The sequence below is a fragment of the Solanum lycopersicum genome, chromosome 2 (assembly GCF_036512215.1).
Source record: "Solanum lycopersicum chromosome 2, SLM_r2.1".
NCBI lineage: Eukaryota > Viridiplantae > Streptophyta > Magnoliopsida > Solanales > Solanaceae > Solanum > Solanum lycopersicum.
The window spans coordinates 28,469,141-28,489,051 of NC_090801.1; positions in this window are offsets into that span (position 1 = coordinate 28,469,141).

The window sequence follows — 19,911 nt, forward strand, 5'->3', positions numbered from 1 at the left end:
TTATTGATGTAAAAATTAAAAATCCACTAACATTATTAACATTGTTGCCAAAAACATTAAATTCATCAAATAAAGGATACATAAGCCCCAAATACTATATCTAAGAATTCAAAGACACCAAATAAAATAAATAACATAGTTAGTTTTTTAAAGCTAAGGACATTATGCCATGACCGAGGGAATCTAACACAAGTTAGAATGTATAGCCACCTAGAACCCAATATTTTGGAGACTAGATGGAGCTGAGGGTGAGTCAAAGTCACCAGTACATTCAGTGCAAAAACAAATGGAAATGATGGAAAACACAACTTTAGAATTTCTACTCTCCGATGAGGTGAGTTGAAGTGCCACTCTTCGATTTGCTAAGTGGCTTTGGTGATTCTCAGCTTTTACTATCTTTAACATTTTTTTAATAATCTTTTTCTATCCTTTTTGGCTGACATCATCCTTACCTTCCTCTTTTGCCTATATATCTGTAAACAACCATTAAATATTTGTTTAGAACACAAAACATACATCGAGGACACTAATACAAACAATAACAAGCCATAAATGAGTCACAACTTGTTACAAATTTCTATGAATTTAAAATTTTTTCCCCACTCAACTTGTCACACTCAATCCTACACCCTGGACGTGACTGACACTTGAGACAGATGGCCTTCAAGAGTCTAGGTGACAAGAAGCAAACCACTAAATCAATCATACCTAATAATTAAATTGGAAGAAGTGCTACTAAATAGTTTATTGAATCTCAAAATTAAACTGGATATACTATTATGACATATAAGTTTTACATAAATAATCTGAAACCAAAAAAAATTCAAAAGTTGTCAATTGATCAAGCCTCTACTATTGAGGAAGAATGTGGAATAAAGAGCCACGACCCCTTAAAACTACCAACTGGAAAGTAATTGTGAAGTCCTCTTGAATACAAGGAGGCTAACCTAATCTAACTAGAGTGTAGAGTGACCTTAATGAAGCGCCATTTGGTAATGATGAACACCAATATCTGCATCATAATAAGATGCAAGTTTAATGCCATTAATATATGGAATGTACGAGTATGTACTAACTAAGCAAACAAATAACTGACTTGAAAGAACGAAAGAAACTAAACTAAACCAATACATTAATATGTAGTGAAAAATATTTAAGCATTACAATAAATAATAGAATGAAAGCCACATGAAAAAAAATATTTTACTGATGGGTAGTTTCTCTAACCGACAACCATGACTATGAGACTCAAAAAGATACACTATCCCACTGAACGTTACAAGAGCCAATACCATTGTAACATTCCAAAAATTTGGAAACTAAATTAAGGTCTAAAATGAAATTAGTAGGCTAAGTTAGAGCTTGAGTTAGGGTTAGAGCTTTCGGTATACTTTCCCGTTGTTTAGTATTACAGTGTCAAGGCCTAAACCTTAAGGAACAACCATGGGTCATTGACTAAAATAGCATGAAGGTTGCCAGACAAGTGACCGACATATGGAACCTACGCATCGTGGGTGAAGACATGCTCCGTGGAGGTAGTGATCAAGATCATGAAGGTCAAGCACAAACATGGGAGTTGTAGACTCGTGAGTCCCCAAATAAGACTTATTTAGGGATGCATTTTGATAGAAATAACGTTTTTATTGCTTTTCTTATCTCAATTACTAATTAATGACCAAGAGTTTTAGGTATTTTAAGTCTGAGGCAAAGCATGGACACTACTTGGAAAAAAGGATGAAAAGATCGAAGAAATAAAGGTAGAAGATCGCCGAGTCAACTTCGCGACTCGCCAATAGGTCTGAAGATTGCCTTTTATTATAAGTGATGAGCCTTGAAAGAAAATATCAGATCGACGGTAGAAAGGAGAAGTTAGGGCATTGTTGTGAAGTTCTGTGAAAATCTTCTTTATCACGCAATGATACTAATAAGGGAGATTCTTGACTATGCACAAGATGCAGATTAAGAGATTAAAGGGAGAATCGCCAATTTCTTCACCTGTTCCAACTAATGTTGCCGAGCATCCTGCTTCATAACTATTTTGTGAAAACTATAAAAATGAGATGAGTGTCTTTGCCTATATATCGAACTATTACTGTTAGAATACATTATTATCATATTTTTCTATTAATATCCTAGATTTTGAGCTCTATGTTTTAGAGGGTTTTTGGGAGAAAAACTTGAAGACCAAGAGGGTATTAACTCAAAGGATTTGGACTTGGATCTTTTGTTGTGTTCATCCTTGGGAAGTAATAAGACACAAATCTTCATACCCACTTGAACTCAAGCTCAATTTGGTATAAATTTCTTCCTCTTGTTTATGTCTAGCTAAAACCCCAATTCTTGGGGTAAGATTTTGTGATATGGGTTTAAATCATTGTTGGGTCTTGCTAGCAAATAGATAAATTGTAGTTTTATTGAGATAAATCTAATGAAGTTGTAATTGCAAGTTATTAATATGTTTTCATCTTGCTCGATTAAAAGACTTTAAACTAAGAAAACTAAATTGATGGTCGGTTGGAGTGGGTCGACATGAGGTTCAGGTCGAGAGAGTGAGCTCTAGTCTCATTCCCACACACTCAGCTTGAAAGAGTGAGTGGTTTAAGGTGTAGGCTGGTCTTCATACGGAAAATGGGTGTTAGAAAGAAGCACATTTGAAATAGGTAAAGTTGCTCAAGAAAGTTCATCCTGCTTAAACCTCACCCTAATCATAATTAATCTATAAATCTCCCATTCAAAAGAATGTACCAAAAAATTTACCTTAACCCATATCCCTATCAAAAACCAAGAACTCCCCCTCTCATTTATTATAGTTCTTTGTTTATTTCATTATTTTTACTACTTGTGACCAAAACCCTATTGACATCTTACGCTTGCATAACCCCATCTTTATTTTATAATGTCTTTATCCTTTAATGTATTTAGATATGACTAATTAGAATGTAATTTTACTTTACTGTATATTCTCATTACCACTCACTTGAAATACGACCACAACCCCTCGTTGGGTTACTATACTATTGCATGATCGTAGACACTCGTACTAGAAGTTATTTCGTGGATTAGACAAACATCAGAATTGCCCTGCTGCCCCGGAATGGTGTCACATGAAGATTTATAGTTAAGTTAGATTTTTGTTATTGCTTATTTTTAGAATTGCTAACCTATTTTTTTATTTTTGTTCTTTTTGGTGTGTGCATATTTAAGAAAGCATGAGTGTTAATTAAACTAATGGAGTTAGGTGGGTAACAAGGATAACATTGATAATTTCAACGATATCCAAGAACCATAAAACATTGATGACCATCTCATGGGAGGTCTTGGAGCCATCCGTTTACCCAAGATAAGAAAAATGCAGTATTCCACATAACAAGAACCATGCTTCAACTTTTGAAACTAAAGGGAATTTTCAGTGGATTGACTCATGAGGATCCTTACGAGCATCTTCGAAACATCGTAGATGTGTGCAAACCATTCTCTTATAAAAAAAAACTCTCAATAGTCTATCTGGTTGAGCCTATTACTTTTCTTATTAATGTGAGGGGCGCGGAAATAGTTAGAAGAGTTTCCACGGAAATCAACCAGCTCTTGGGAGGAATTGGGGACCATATTTCATGTGGAATTTTCTCTCTTTCGAATATGATTTCCCTTCAGAATATCATTTAAAGTTTTAAGTGTCTGAACGGACAAACCCTTCACATAACTTGGAAATGGTTCAAGAAATTTGTTCTACAATGTGAAACCCATATTTTATTTGATAATGTTCTCCTTCAATACTTTTACCGTAGCCATGATTTGGTAAACAAAGGTATAGCTGACTAACTCTCGCCTGGAGGTTTAAAGAAACAACTATATGCAGTAGCAACACAACTTTAGGATGGCATGACACTTATTAATAGAGCATGCTACACCCGCGAGGACCAAGTAACCCCTCTCACCTTAACGCCATCTAAAGAGTTGATTGAAAAGGACAATGAGATAGACCAAAACATAGGAAAAATTATGACACAACTTGACATTTTATCAAAAAATATCATTGGTGGTGGTGTCCGAACTGTCAATGTTGTGGGGGTAAGGTGAGCAGATACTGAGGATATGAAGTTTGAAGCCTTCTATAATGAGAAGGTCAACTTTCTAGACAACCAAGCCTGTGGGTTATCTTTCAAACTACCGAAGGCATGGTGGTAACCAAGATTGGGATAGAGACGAAGGTTGGAAGGATAAAAATCGTGAATGGAGAGACCATGATCTGAATTGGAAAGATTTGGAGAAGGATAGCAGGTCTCGGGACATGCTCTTGCGTATCCTAAAAAAATTTAATGGGTCGGACAGAATGTAAAAAGTCATGAAATAGGATGTGTGAACCCTTAGTATGACTTTCATCTCCCTTTCAATTTCGATCTAGCAGTTTGAAACCCATATGTGTCATATCTCGTCTCACCTAAATCCGAGATAGCAAGGGGTTTTGTGTAGCAATATTTTGGATAACCCAAAGAATTAGGTACGAAGGTTAACTTGCATTGTGCTAAACATTAACTAAGGCACTGCTTGGGAGGCAACTAAAACACTGTTATTATATTTTATTTATGCTTTGAAAAAATAATAGTGTGTTGGTTGTGCAGTATGAAGTATAGGGAGTGTTAGGAACTACAAAGTTTTACATACAAAAGTACTAGTCGGTGTATCACCGAATATGTCGGCGAACCTGATCCAGTTCGCTGCTTGACTCTAGGAAATCCTAAACTATAGTCTATAAAACTCACCGACTCCAAAAAATTATTCATGAGTTGGCAACCTATTTTGCGACCTTAATATGCACTTTTGCCATTTTGATCTCCAATATTGACTAGAAATTCTGTAAAACTTTTCAAGCTAAGCAATGATTCAACAAGTCGTCGAATGGTGGGGCATTCACAACTAACGTCACTGAATGGGAAAAAATGGGCAGTCCTTTAACACAAAGGTTTAAAGTTCTTAAACTCCTTAAGGTTCCATAACATTTTATTCTTCAAACTCACACTTGCACCTCTACCTGTGATAATTCTACACCCACTCTATATTTTGGTTGAATCATATATGCTGGGATTTTGAATGCATTGCCACCTAGCACCTATAAATATTACCCCAAATCAACAAAAAAGGTTGGTTTCTACATTCTAAAGCCCTTTTGTTTCATTTTCATTTTTAAATGTAATAGCATCATCTTGTTTATGTGTGATGGATCTCTCTGGCAGGTTTAGAATTGTTTTTTCACATGTTTCGTGTTTGATGACTTAGACAATAACGAATAAGATGTTTGATTCCTAAAAATGGTGCCTGAAAATAAAAGAAAAGCGTGGTATGTTCATAAGTATTTCTGGGCTAAGCTATATTTGAGTAGAGCGTCACTTGATTTTGTTTTATGGGATGCAAGGTTGAATTCAGAAAGTTGGGTTGACAATGGGTACGTTGGGATGTTTGGCGATTTGGGTCTAGCTCACCGAACCACTCAGCATTTTTCCTTATGTCCCCATATATCCCTTTGTTACATAATAAATGAATTATAGACTATCTAACCTTCAGTGTTAGTTGTCGAGTGCATTCAGTGCTTTACAAAAAGGAATCTTGTTCTCCCTCTGTCTACAAGCTTGTACTCTTTTTGCACTACATTAGGCGCATCGCCAAAGTTGTTGCGCGATTCACCAATTATTTAGGCGAAGCATATGTGCATTTAAACTTCCATATTTTTGTTCTAATTTTTTTCAGGGTTAGTTCCAATATGGACATTCGGAAAGTAGATGGAAGAATTATGCATTTCTGACAATGAGAGCGAAAAATTTTAAGAAAAAAATCCTCCCAACAATTCTAATGAGGGAAAAAAGATGAGATCCACCAAGAGGAAAAATCCACAAAACCCAACTATCTCTCATGAAGGCATTGCTTTTTCAGAGCAATAGAATCCTTCTGTGTAGCTCATGGCATGGCTTATTACAATAAGAAAACTATCTCCTAAAGAAGCAAAATTCACTCATACCTAGATTCATATTCACAAACCAGGCATTGCGACCCCAACAAACAGAGAAGCTTCATAGAAAGGGACCCTCCTTTACCTCATTCTCTGTTATGATGTCTATGTTTAGCTTATACTCTGGATAATTTAGTCATTTACATTTGAGGACAAAGGTTTTTAATTGTCTCCCACAACCTTTTGTGTTCAACTACTATGTTTATGTGAGTTTTATTTATATTTATTTCTGTTTTATTTCTTAAATTGTGTTTTATATGCTTTTTCTAAATGATTGACCTTATGGCTCCCTTTTGGTTATAATTGCAAAATGATTTTAACCCTTCCAATTTTTTTTAAATTTTTTTGTAAATTTTCACCACCTCTAGTATGTTCTTGAAATGTGGTTGTTCTTAGGAAAATTTAAGTCCTTGTTTTAATCAATACCAGTGACTTTAATAGTGATCGCAATCGAGTGAACATGAATTTACAGCCACAAGGAGGCCCAATGAAGTTGCATAGACAATATCTGAACTGTTTGAGTCTTCTTGTGATTAGACAATTGTAAAATCCATTATGTTGTAATGTCTGTTGAACACTAGAAAAAGTGTGGAGTCTTGTTTGATTGCAGTGTCGATAACTTTTATGATAAGCTTACCCGAACCATGCATGACAACACCTGGAATTTCACCCGTCTATTTTATTAACTAAGTAATGCTTTCTCTTTATATGATCTTAAGCAATTTTGAAGAGTGGGAGACAATTTGACATATACCTATTTTTTCTTGTGAGTGTGTCAACGACTATTGAACCCCCCTTGAGCTTTACCCTTCTTTGGAAGAAACCATATAAAAACTAGACCTTTCTCAATCCATTTCACATAATCCTCATTATTGTCATTTTAATTTAAATAACCAACTTAGGCTAAAATCCTAATTTTAGAGTGTGGTGAAAGAAAAATGGAAAGTCAAGAAATAAAAAAAAAGGCTCCCTTAACCCATGGTATAGAGAAAAATGGAAGCCTCCATAAAAATAAAAAGATATAGAAACTAAAAATAAAAGGAAAGAGAGTTATCAAAGAAAGTACAAAAGAAAAAAGGTTTCCAAGCAATCCATGGAAGTGAATAATTGGATACTTATTAAGACTAAAGAAAATAAGGAAGAAAAGAGAAAGTAAGTGTTGTGAGCACCACATCAAATGAGGATCATAGTCACAGTGTAAATGACCATACCTTTGCACTCAACCTCATTTCAAGCCTTACAAGGATCTTTTTGATTCGAAAAAGCTCAAAGAAATGTCGATAGGAAAACAAACAAAAAACTATGGGTGAAAGGATGAATTGTAGTCCTCTTTTTGAGAGTGAGATTTGTATCTTATTCCCTAACCTTAAATAATTAAAATAATATGTGTGAGAATGGAATCATATGTTGTGTGAGGGCATTAAAATGCTTTTATTAAGCTTGAACTTGCATTTTGAAGAAAGTATTGCGATCTTGAGAATTTTTTTACATGGCTAGTCACAACTAGAATTTTTGGGTATACAATGGATCCTTTCATAAATAACATGAGTTTTGTTGTTTATGTTCATGATTGGCGTCTTGTGTAGCAATGTTTAAGACATCTTTTTTGAACAGTTGAACTTGAGTTCAACTTCAGGATGGATTAGTCAAAAGATTGGACTCATTTGTCACTATATTTTAAAAGAGATAGTTTCCTTAAATGCATATTTTATCCCAATATCTAATAAAAAGTCTTAAGTTTTAGGTATTGGAATATTTAAAGAATGGATGGAAACTATGTCACAAAAATGGACAAAATGCTAAAAAGAATGAATAAACTGATGCTTGAGAATAATCAAGTACACTTGGAGAATTACATAAGGGAAGTACTTTGGCTTTTGTTTCGGTGTGCTGATCTTTGAAGGAAGAGGATCAAATTGATGGAGAAAGGAGCAGTTGGCCTGTTATTGAACAGTTCAGCGGATAAGAACTATACCTCCAAATGATCCTTGACACACATATGTTGTGAGACAGAACAAAAAGTCAATGAACAAGAAGATCTGCGAATCACCGAGTCGACCAACGATTCCTACTAACTTCCCCAAACGATTCGCCGCAACACAAAAACTAACACTATAAATTCTAGTCTTAGATTAAGTTTTTCAAATATCAATACTGGAGCAGTATTGTAAGACATAGTCTAAGATATTAGTTTTCATATTTTCGCTCAAGTTTTTAGAGGGTTTTTGGAAGACTTGTAGAAGGAAGGATTTCATATTCTTGATTGTTCTTCCTTTTCTTTAATTAAGGCTCATTTCCCATACCCATTTGATTTCAACATCATTGAATGTATAATTTCTTATTTCTTGATGTGTGGCTAAAACCCCCCTTCTTGGGATGTTATTTAGCAAATATGAGATAATATTATTGTTTGGTCGTGCTTGACGATAGCTTTCATGTAGCCTAGTGGTGATTTTGGCTAAATCTTGTGGTTTAACATAATAGATTTGCAGTTCTAAATACAAGTTCACCCATGTGATTTCCTCTTGATCAACAGAGAAGTTGTGAAATTATTACCGCTAGATTGATGACCTAAGGAGTGGGTTCAAATGAGGTTTAGCTGTAGTCCCATATCATAACACTCAACTGAAGAGAGTAAGTGATGTAAGGGATAGGCTGCACTTCATGAGACAAATGGATGTCTGTGAAGGACCCATTAGAAATGATGTAGGTTGCTCGAGAGAGAACTCATTTCCAATATTCTAGTAATTATTTTTCTACAAATTTTCTATCAAAATTGTCAAATCCCGAGATTACACCCTAGAATTTAGGGCCAATCTCGGATAGAAATTGGCGTTCTTGACCTCTTGGAGGTCTTGAAAAACCCTTTCGTATAGTTCATTGCATATATACATATGGAAAGTAGTGAGGAATTTAAACTTTTCACAAAAATTTGCACAGTCTTTCAAAACTCTGTCATATAAAATTCATAGGAATTACTAAGTGTCATTTCATCAAATCTTAGACACACGAGTACTTACGATATGACACATACACAATTGATATATAGTACTACTATGTCTATTACAATACTTCAATAATGGATTTAAAAGACATATATGCCTTTGAGTAAAATGAGGACATACTTCCACTTGCTTGAATGATCCTCTAGTCCAAGCTAACCTCTCCAAAAGCACCTTCACCTATGAATCACTTTAGAGATAGATAAAAGCATGAAATTAGTACAAACACATGTATTAAGTATGACATAATGCCTAAAAATCATGAAAACACACTCGGTGCTAGCCTTTGTACACATAGAGTAATTGACATTAAAGGTTCATATTAATGGTTTCATATCTTATTCATAACCCAATCACATTCACCCTACCAAAGAGGTCCCGTAGGGCTACCTTACAATAGAGACAAAGATAGCTCATCATTAATTTTATAAGGATGATATGATGACATTCCATCCAATAAAAATTAATTCCATCATTCATTACAAGAAAGATACCATTACGACTTTCAACATCAATGTTCATAACCTTACCACTAGTTTCAATGTTGCGCATAAAGACACTCTTAATATCATTCAATGTGACATGTCATTAATACATTCAAGACTAATAGGCTTTGGCATCCTAAGTCAAGACATCTCATATTCACATTCATACATGTATCAAGTAAGGGAGCCAAGTCTACCACACAAAATACACCATATTTTACATATAACCTTTATCATGTCATTCTAGAAGCACATAGGCACAATTCACATCATCTTTAGTTCATCGTATCAACTACTATAAAATCATCAATATATATGATGGATAATGGAATTCTATGTCGGCACACAATCTCATCTAGGAATATTCTTGCATAATCCTCCACCGAATATGAATACTTGACGGGAATAAAGCGAGAAGACTTAGTTAATCAATCCACAACCACTCATATGGAATCATAGGACTTTTGAGTCCGAGGTAAACCTACTACAGAGTCCATATTGATGTATTTCCACTTCCAAGTAGCAATTTGAATATCTTGTAGTAAGCCACCAAACTTTAGGTGTTCGGCCTTTACTTGTTGTTAATTCGGAAACTTAGCGACAAACTCTACTATGTCCCTTTTTAGTCCTTACCAATATATTTCTCTTAGTTCATGGTACATTTTTATCGACCCCAGATGAATTGAGTAGCGGGACCCATGTGCTTCATCTAGGATCCTATCCCTCAATCCATCTACATCAGGAACAAATAATCGCCCTTGATACCTTAACACACCATCCCCCCTAAGAATAATAATTCATTTAAGTTGCCGATAACCAATTCTTTCAACTCTATTTAGGCTAAATCAAGGTGTTGTTTGGACTTCACCTCAACCACTAAAGATGATTCGGAGTTATGATAAACTATAGCACCCCCATCCGGAGAACTCTCCAACCTCACCCCCAACCTAGACAACCTATGTACTTCCCTTGCTAAGTCCTTCTTGGTTTGGTCAAGATGGGATACACTACCCATAGTAATACAACTTAGGGCATCCGCAACTACATTAGCGTTGCTGGGGTGATAGAGGACACTCATATCATAATATTTCAACAACTGAAGCCACCTTCTTTGATCGGAGATTCAACTCATTTTGGGTAACCACATATTGGACACTCTAATGATCGGTAAAAACATTTACATGAACCCCATACAAATAATGCCTCCATTTTTTCAAAGCAAACGCCACGGCTGCTTATTCAAGGTCATGAGTGGGGTAATTTCTCTCATGTAACTTTGATTGCCTAGAGGCATAGGCTATCACTTTCATGTGTTGCATAAGAGCACACCCTAAACCCACTCGAGATGCGTCAAAATACACTACAAAACCCTTTCTACCCTCCGATAAGGTCAACAATGGGGCGTAAGTAAGCCTATCCTTAAACAATTGGAAAATTTTCTCACATGCCTCCGACCACTAAAACTTCTTACTCTTTTGGGTCAAAGTAGACTAAGAAAACGCAATGGACGCAAAAACATCCACGAACCTCCGATAGTAACCCATTAAACACAAGAATCTCCTAATATCAATTGGAGTCAATGGTCTAGTCCAGTTTTTCACCGCTTCTGTTTTCCTTGGGTCTACCTCCACTTGCTCACTAGAGATGATGTGCCCAAGAAATTTCAAGGACCTCAACCAAAACTTACACTTCCTATATTTGGCATACAATTGATTTTCTTTAAGGGTTTGCAATACTACTGATATACCGTGGTTTCACGGTTTTATTAATACTATTTTCTTAAGTTTAGTGTGTACAAAAGCCTTTTTGTGCTAATTTATATATAAGTTTCTCCTTATTTGCAGGAAATCTATCCAAAGATGAATGCAAAGGTTTTTGAGCGAACAAATGTAGAAGAGACCACCTACGGAGCTTGTGACGGTCCGTAGGTGGCAGCATAGTGTAGCTGCTGAAGGAAGATGGAAAAGTCTGACAAAGTGTGGGGTTACAAAAAGCATGACAGACCGTCGTATCCATGACGATCTATCGTACAGGTTCTTCATGAAGATCAGAGAAGTAGTCCCAGTACCCATATTCTAAGAGTTCAAGTGTTTTGGAACGGAGACCCTCGACGGACCGCTGTGCTTATGACGATCCGTCATACCTGCCGTCGAGGGTAATGAAGAGAGCAACAGAAGAAATTACACAAGTATGGGACGACAGAATCCATGACGGCCCATCATGACCACGACGATCCGTCGTGATATCCGTCGACTTAGCCGCGTTTTGACAGATTTCCAGCAAATAGAGTCCTTGTTTAATTAGGTTTTTATTTTCTTTAAATAGTTCAAAAAACCTCCTTTTTGAGGTTAGACTGGGGATTATTAGTTAGACTCGGGAATATTAGGTTAGACTCTCGATCATTGTTAGACCTTTGAATATTGGGAGACTCTTGATTATTTTGTAGACTCTTTGAGAGATTATAGATTATCTTGAGACTTTTATCATTGGTTGTTGATGACTTTTGCTTATTAATCAAGTGAACTTTCGGATTTTACTCTTTCTCATCGAAGTAAGTGCACGAATTGTTATATCACATATTTGAATATTGTAATTATGACTATGGGTAACTAAACTCCATAACTAGGGTTGTGGGAACCATAGGCTAATAATGAGGTAAAATATAACTAAAATAACAATTCTAGAATAGTGTCTTGCATGTATTGATAATTCTTTCGTTTAGAAGTCTTTTTAACGGATGGCCAACGTTAGAACTTGCCTTAATGCTACTTGCCGGACCAAGGAGGTAGATAATAGGAAAAGAATTATTTACATAGATTTAGTGTATACTATCTAATAGGCTAGTATTGATTGGTATTAGTTAATAACTTAGTAAAATATCAAATACGATGCTTAATATGAGGTAAAAATAAGGGTTAGGATAGCAACACACGTAGCCGGAATAAGGTGCGAAGTGAAATTTTCTAGATGCCGGACCAAGGATTTAGAAATACATAAATTATCTCTTTGCATGCAACATACTAGGAAAGAATTGTTATAGCTAAACTTATCAAGTTATAAACCTGTGGGGAACACGTAAACCCTAGTTACTTTGATTAATTGATTAAACTCCAACATTCGAAGCTGTTAGTTGTCTCCTTTTATTTCGCTAGTTATTTTCATTTATTTAGGAATAGAACCCCCCCTTTTAAATCATTTTATGCTTTCTAAGAAAGTAATCGACTGAACAATAGTAATAATAGATTGAAGTTAAGTCTAAACTATTTTCCTCGTGGGAACGATCCCGACCTCACTAGTAAGGTTATTTACTTGACACGACCGCTTTACTTCTTATTTAAGAAGTAATTTTGAGCGTATCAAATTTTGGCGCCGCTGCCGGGGAAAGTAGCTTTTAGGCTAACTTAAACTTATTACTATAGTTTAGTTGATATTTTCTTGATTTTACTTTGTTTTATTATTTTTGATTCGTGCAGAACCACCCTCCTTGTATGCCTAATACACGGAGAGGAAGAGAACCTATATTTCCCTACGATCACGAATTAGAGCGTACACTACGCAACATGAATAGAAACTTTGGAATTAATGTTGATGATCCAACCCAGAACATCCCACCTCCGGTTGATGTTCATGGTCAGTTGTTACCCGATGCTCCGGGTGAACACTAACAGAGGGACAAAATCCCGCTCCACGGCCCCAAGCATACTACAGAGGCTATGACAACATAGCAGACTCCGATGGGTCACTTGTTTTGCCTCCTTTACCACCAGGCCATACTTTTGTGGTAACTAGTAGCCTGATGCAAATGCTCACTGCCATAGGTTTGTTTTTAGGGCAACCTTCTGAGGATCCACATGCCCATATAGCAAAGGTAAGGGCAGTGTGTAAAAGTTGTGTAGGGAGGCCTGACTTGGACTTGGATGTAATAAGGCTTAGAGTGTATCCTCTCTCAATGACGGGAGAGGCTACTATATGGTTCACTGAGCTCCCTTACAACTCAATTTTCACTTGGAACCAACTAAGGGATGTTTTCTTAGCGCGCTACTATCCGGTCTCCAAGAAACTAAACCACAAAGACAGAGTGAACAATTTTTGTTGCACTACCAGGAGAGTTAGTTAGTAGTTCTTGGGATAGATTCACCTAGTTCTTGACAAGTGTCCCAAATCACCGTATAGATGATGAGTCACTGAAGGAATATTTCTTTCGAGGATAGGATGATAATAATAAAGCGGTGTTGGAAACTATAGCAGGTGGATCTTATGGGGAGTGTCCTTATGCTGAGATTGCTGAAAAATAAGAGAAAATCTCTCGGAATAATAATTCTTGAAGTACTAGGAAGTCAGATACCGGGAGAAATACCTCCGCAATATAGTCAACTCCCAACCCAGCCACAGATGAGATTCCCGAAGAAATGGCTCAGATGAGAACTAAGCTTGGATTGGTACTAAAACAAGTCACTGGGGTGCAGAAAAGATAAATGCAGTCAACTTCCTATCGAAACCACCGCCACAAAATGATGAGTGTTATTATGAGGAAGATTCCTATGCGGTAAATGAGTAGACGGGGGGGGGGGGGGGGTTTCTGACCAAGTACTCAAGTCTCTAATTAGGAGAATTGGCACCAAGGTCAGATTTATGGTAACTACAACCGTGAGGGTCATTATGTCCGAGATGGAAACTACAACCGCGACAACAACTTCAATAGGGGTAACTATGGTAATAGAAATGACAGGAATGGGCCCTATATTCCTCCTTAAAATCATGAAGTTACTCCTAGGCATGGTGGAGATAGTATGGCACGAGTTTAGAATATGTTGCACAAAATGATGAGGAGGTTTGATGCTAGTGATAAGCACATTAAAGAGTTAAGGTGTGATTTAGCGGGTATTGGGCAAAAAGTCTATACACATGCAATATCTATTAAGCAAATCGAGTTACAAATGGCCCAATTATATGCGACTGTGAACACACGCCAACCGAGCACTCTTCCTAGTAACATTGTCCAAAATCCAAAAAATGATGCACATTGTATGGAAATAACTAATCATGGTGGTAGCAAACCATTGACCCACCTATGCCGTCTAATGAGGCAAAGGTGAGAAAGGATGATGATAAGGTGGTAAAGGGTAGTGGTGAAGCAGAAGAGAGCACTGGAAAAGATGTTGAAGTCCCTATGAAGGTAATTCCCATGCCGAGACCACCACCACCCTTCCCTAAGAGATTAGTAAAAAAGACCGAGGATGGTAAATATCGGCGTTTTATAACAATGCTGAAGCAGCTTCCTATCAATGTCCCTTTGGTAGAAGCTCCAGAACAAATGCTCGGTTATGCCAAGTTTATGAAAGATCTGGTTACAAAGAAAAGATCGGTCACTTTTGAGGATATGTATAGAATGCAACATAGTGCTATTGCTACAAGATCTCTCGTACAGAAGAAAAAAGATCCGGGTGCGTTCACTATTCCTTGTACAGTCGGGTCATTACATTTTGTGAAAGCATTATGTGATTTGGGGGAAAGAATAAATCTCATTCCCGTCTTTATTTACAAGAAGTTGGGTTTGGGTAACCCAAAACACACTGCGATGCGACTACTGATGGATCATCGAACATTGAAAAGGCCTATAGGGATACTTCATGATGTGCTAGTAAAAGTGGAGTCGTTCATATTTCCGGCAGATTTTGTTAATATTGATTGTGAAGTCGATTTTGAAGTGCCTACTATTCTTGGGAGGCCATTCCTTGATACAGGTAGAGCCTTAGTTGATATGGAAAAGGGGCAGATAAAATTTTGGTTGAACAATGAAGAAGCGACCTTCAACATTTGTAGGACCATGAGGCAGAGTGGTGAGCTCCAATCGGTATCCGCCATATCCCACAAAGAAAAAATGAAGAAGGAGAATGAACAAAAAAGTGCAAAACAAGAGTTTATGGTTGGAGATTTGGTGCTTTTAGACAGTTTTGGGTTGCCTTGTCTTACGGGCAAGCTCAAGTCCAAACGGACTGGCCCTTACTTGATTACCCAAGTATTCCCTCATGGAGCAGTTGAGTTAAAAACAAAGGAGGGAGTGTGGTTTAAGGTGAATAGAGAACGAATAAAACTCTATTTTGGGCATACTGTATCGGTGAATGAAGTGATAGAGGCATACCATTTCATGAAGGCTGAGTAATCAAGTGTTAGCAATCGTGTCACGACGTTAAATCAGGCGCTTGTTGGGAGGCAACCCAATACTTATAGTTTTTTTTCTTTCTTTCTAGTAATGGTAGCATTTTCTACTAATGGGCTTTACATTTACAGGCACATCACCAGGAATTCTGCAGAAAATCACTCTGCAACAGTCACCAACGGACACATGCGAAGGACCGTCGTTCTTTAGATGGTCCGTCCTGCACAACTGTTCTGGTTGTCAGATACCCTATTCCTAAGGTTCTCTCACATTTTCTAAGTGTCCTCCAACAGACATCAACGACGGACCGTCATACTCTCGATGTTCCATCCTGCATAACCGTCATGACAGTCAGAGACCCCTCTCTTAAAGGTCTCTATTTTTTTACGTGTCCCACGATGGACATCCACGACGGACCGTCATAATAACAACGGTCCATGCTAATTGTTGGCGCTTTGCGCCCTAGGTTTGCTTCACCTACCACTCTTGTATTTCAATTTTTTTTATGCGTTGGGGACAATTGCATGTCTTTTTGTTGGGGTTGAGGTAAATGGAAAGTGAGTGATAGGGTGAAGTCTGAGTAGCCCAATTCACTATCCTCTCTTGGGGTTTTTTGTTGCCTGTGTTGTTCTTCCCCAAGAGACTAATTACTTTTTCTGTTGAACCGACATGTCAATATCTTGTGTACATAGTTTAATTCTTTAGCATTATGGCTAAAATGATATCTTGATAAAATGGAAAATGATGCATGATTAGGCATAGTAATTGATAAATGTTTGGCTCTAAGCATGACATAGAGGTACACCACTGCATGACCCTAAGTCTAAAATTTGAACAAGGTATCTGATAATCTGGTAGAGTGATGAGAGGTCAAGTGAGTGTGAGGAAGATTTGAATAGTCCACTCTTTGTACTGAGCTAGAACTTGCCTGGTTAGTCCTGCTAAAAGTAAGCTGTAATGGACAATTAAGAAAGGATCATAGGACCTTATTTTATATAGCCCATTTTTAGCCTAAATAAAAGAAAACCAAATGAAATTTATCCTTCTTTGATCCAAATGATTTGAGCTTAAATTAGACCTTTCTTTCTCATCCCAACTGATCTTTTCTGGGAATAATGTGTTGGCCCTGGTCCCTCCTTGGACATGTGCACCTTAGCTTATGCCAAAAGCATAAATTGAGGGTGGATAATGCAGTAAACATCCTTTTTATGGCCCTGACCCAAATTTGGGTATTGTGTACTTTGACTCATGGCAAAACCATGAGTTGAGGGTGGCTATTTTGAGGAATGCTCTGGAAAGTGGGGTTGAAAGAATAAAAAGAGAGAAAATACAAAAGTAAAGTGACTCAAAAATTTATTGAAAGAAAAGTAAAAATAAAAACAAAAATAAAATAAATAAATAAATAAATAAATAAATTATACAAGCAAGAAAAGAAGAGAGTCACTTACACAAATGAAGAAAAAAGGAAAAATAGCAAGGTGAAAGAATGTGGGAAACTAGGATAAATAAAATGATAGAAAATGGTATGTTTAGCCGATATGTCAAGGAGGGCGAAAAGTCACTAAAGTATACCTAAATACACCCTACCTGACCCTGATCCTATGTTACAAGCTAAGAAAGTCCTATCGTGATCCTATGGGTTGTATAGCGAACTTAAAGTAGTGAAAATAAGGGCAAACTTATGGCAATAGGTATGAATAAGTGTAAATTTGTTATGAGAGTGAGTGTTTAAAAGTAATCCTTATACTCAAACTGAAATCATTGTGTGAAAAATGCAGATTTTGTTTTGAAGTGAGGACACTAGTTGCATTACCGGAAATATTAGCACCTCTGTGAGAAATTGAAGAGGATAGGTGTTAGTGCATGGTGAGTCTTTGTCATGGTTTGATTCCACATATTTCAAGCCTAATAGTGATAGCATGCATAAATATGATGAGATTAATCGGGATTGATATCCAAATGATTGCAAAGTATAACACATGGATACTATTGTACAAATATTGTCTATTGAGTCATAGTGCGTCGCTTGAGGACAAACAACGAATTTAAGTTGAGGGTGTTGATATACCGTGGTTTCACGGTATTATTAATACTTTTTCCTTAAGTTTAGTGTGTCCAAAAGCCTTTTTGTGCTAATTTATATATAAGTTTATCCTTATTTGCAGGAAATCTGTCCAAAGATGAATGCGGAGGTTTTTGAGCGATGAAATGCAGAAGAGACCACCTACTGAGCTTGTGACGATCCGTCATGCTCGTGACGGTCCATAGGTGGCAGCGTAGTGCAGCTGCTGAAGGAAGATGGGGAAGTCTGACAAAGTGTGGGGTTACAGAAAGCGTGATGGACCGTCGTATCCATGACGGTCCGTCCTGCAGGTTCGTCTTGAAGATCAGAGAAGTAGTCCCACTACCCATATTCCAAGAGTTCAAGTGTTTTGGAACGGAGACCCTCGACGGACCGTTGTGCCTATGACGATCCGTCATACCTGCCGTCGAGGGTAATGAAGAGAGAAGCAAAAGAAATTGCACAAGTATGGGATGACGAAATCCATGACGGACCGTCGTGACCACGATGATCCGTCGCGAGGTCCGTCGACCTAGCCGCGTTTTGACAGATTTCCAGCATATAGAGTCCATGTTTAATAAGGTTTTTATTTTCTATAAACAGTTTGAAAAACCTTGTTTTTGAGGTTAGAAAGGGAATTATTAGTTAGACTCGGAAATATTAGGTTAGACTCTGGATCATTATTAGACCTTTGAATATTTGGAGACTCTTGCTTATTTTGTAGACTCTTTGAGATATTATTGATTATCTTGAGACTTTTATCGTTTATTGTTGGTGACTTTTGCTGATTAATCAAGTGAACTTTCGGATTTCACGCTTTCTCATCGAAGTAAGTGCATGAATTCTATATCACATATTTGAATATTGTAATTATGACTATGGGTAACTAAACTCCATAACTAGGGTTGTGGGAACCATAGTCTAATAATGAGGTAAAACCTAACTAAAATAACAATTCTAGAATAGTGTCTTGCATGTATTGATAATTCTTTCGTTTAGAAGTCTTTTTAACGGATGATCAACGTTAGAACTTGCCTTAATTCTACTTGCCGGACCAAGGAGGTAGATATTAGGAAAAGAATTATCAACATAGATTTATAGTATACTATTTAATAGGCTAGTATTGATTGGTATGAGGTAATAACTTAGTCAAATATCAAATACGATGCTTAATGTGAGGTAAAGATAAGGGTTATGTTAGCAACACACGTAAGCGGACCAAGGTGCGGAGTGAAATTTTCTAGATGCCGGACCAAGGATTTAGAAATACATAACTTATCACTTTCCGTGCAAGATACTAGGAAAGAATTGTTATAGTTGGACTTATCAAGTTATGAACCTGTGGGAATACGTAAACCCTAGTTACTTTGATTAATTTATCAAACTCCAACATTTGAAGCTGTTAGTTGTCTCGTTTTATTTCGCTAGTTATTTTCATTTATTTAGGAATAGAAACCCCCCCTTTTTAATCATTTTATGCTTTCTAAGGAAGTAATTGACTGAACAATAGTAATAACAGATTGAAGTTAAGTCTAAACTATTTTCCTCGTGGGAACGATCCCGACCTCACTAGTTGGGTAAGTTACTTGACACGACCGCTTTACTTCTTATTTGAGAAGTAAGTTTGAGCGTATCAACTACCCCTAATGACCCATATGATCATCCTTATTCATTGAATATACAAAGATATCATTAATAAAGACAATGAAAAATGAATCTAGGTAATTTCAAAATACTCTATTCATTAGGTCCATAAATGACGCCGGAGCATTAGTGAGACCGAAAGACATGACCAAGAACTCATTATACCTGTAACTAGCCCGAAATGACGTCTTTGGTATATCCTCCCCTCTAAACCTAAATTGATGATACCCCGACCTCAAGTATATCTATGAAAAGTAACTCGCCCTTTGGAGTTGATCAAACAAGTGGTCAATCCGAGGTAGAGGGTACTTATTCTTAACAATGACCTTGTTGAGTTGGCGGTAATCAATTTACATTCTCAAGGACCCATCTTTCTTATTCACAAAAAAAACTGGAGCACCCCAAAGAGAAATACTAGGCCTTATAAAAACCTGATCTAGTAAATCCTTGAGTTGAGTCTTCAACTCCTTCAACTCGGCTGGAGCCATCAGATAAGGAAGAACTTATATGGGATTTGTATCTGGTGGAAAATTAATTCCAAAGTCAACTTCCCGTTT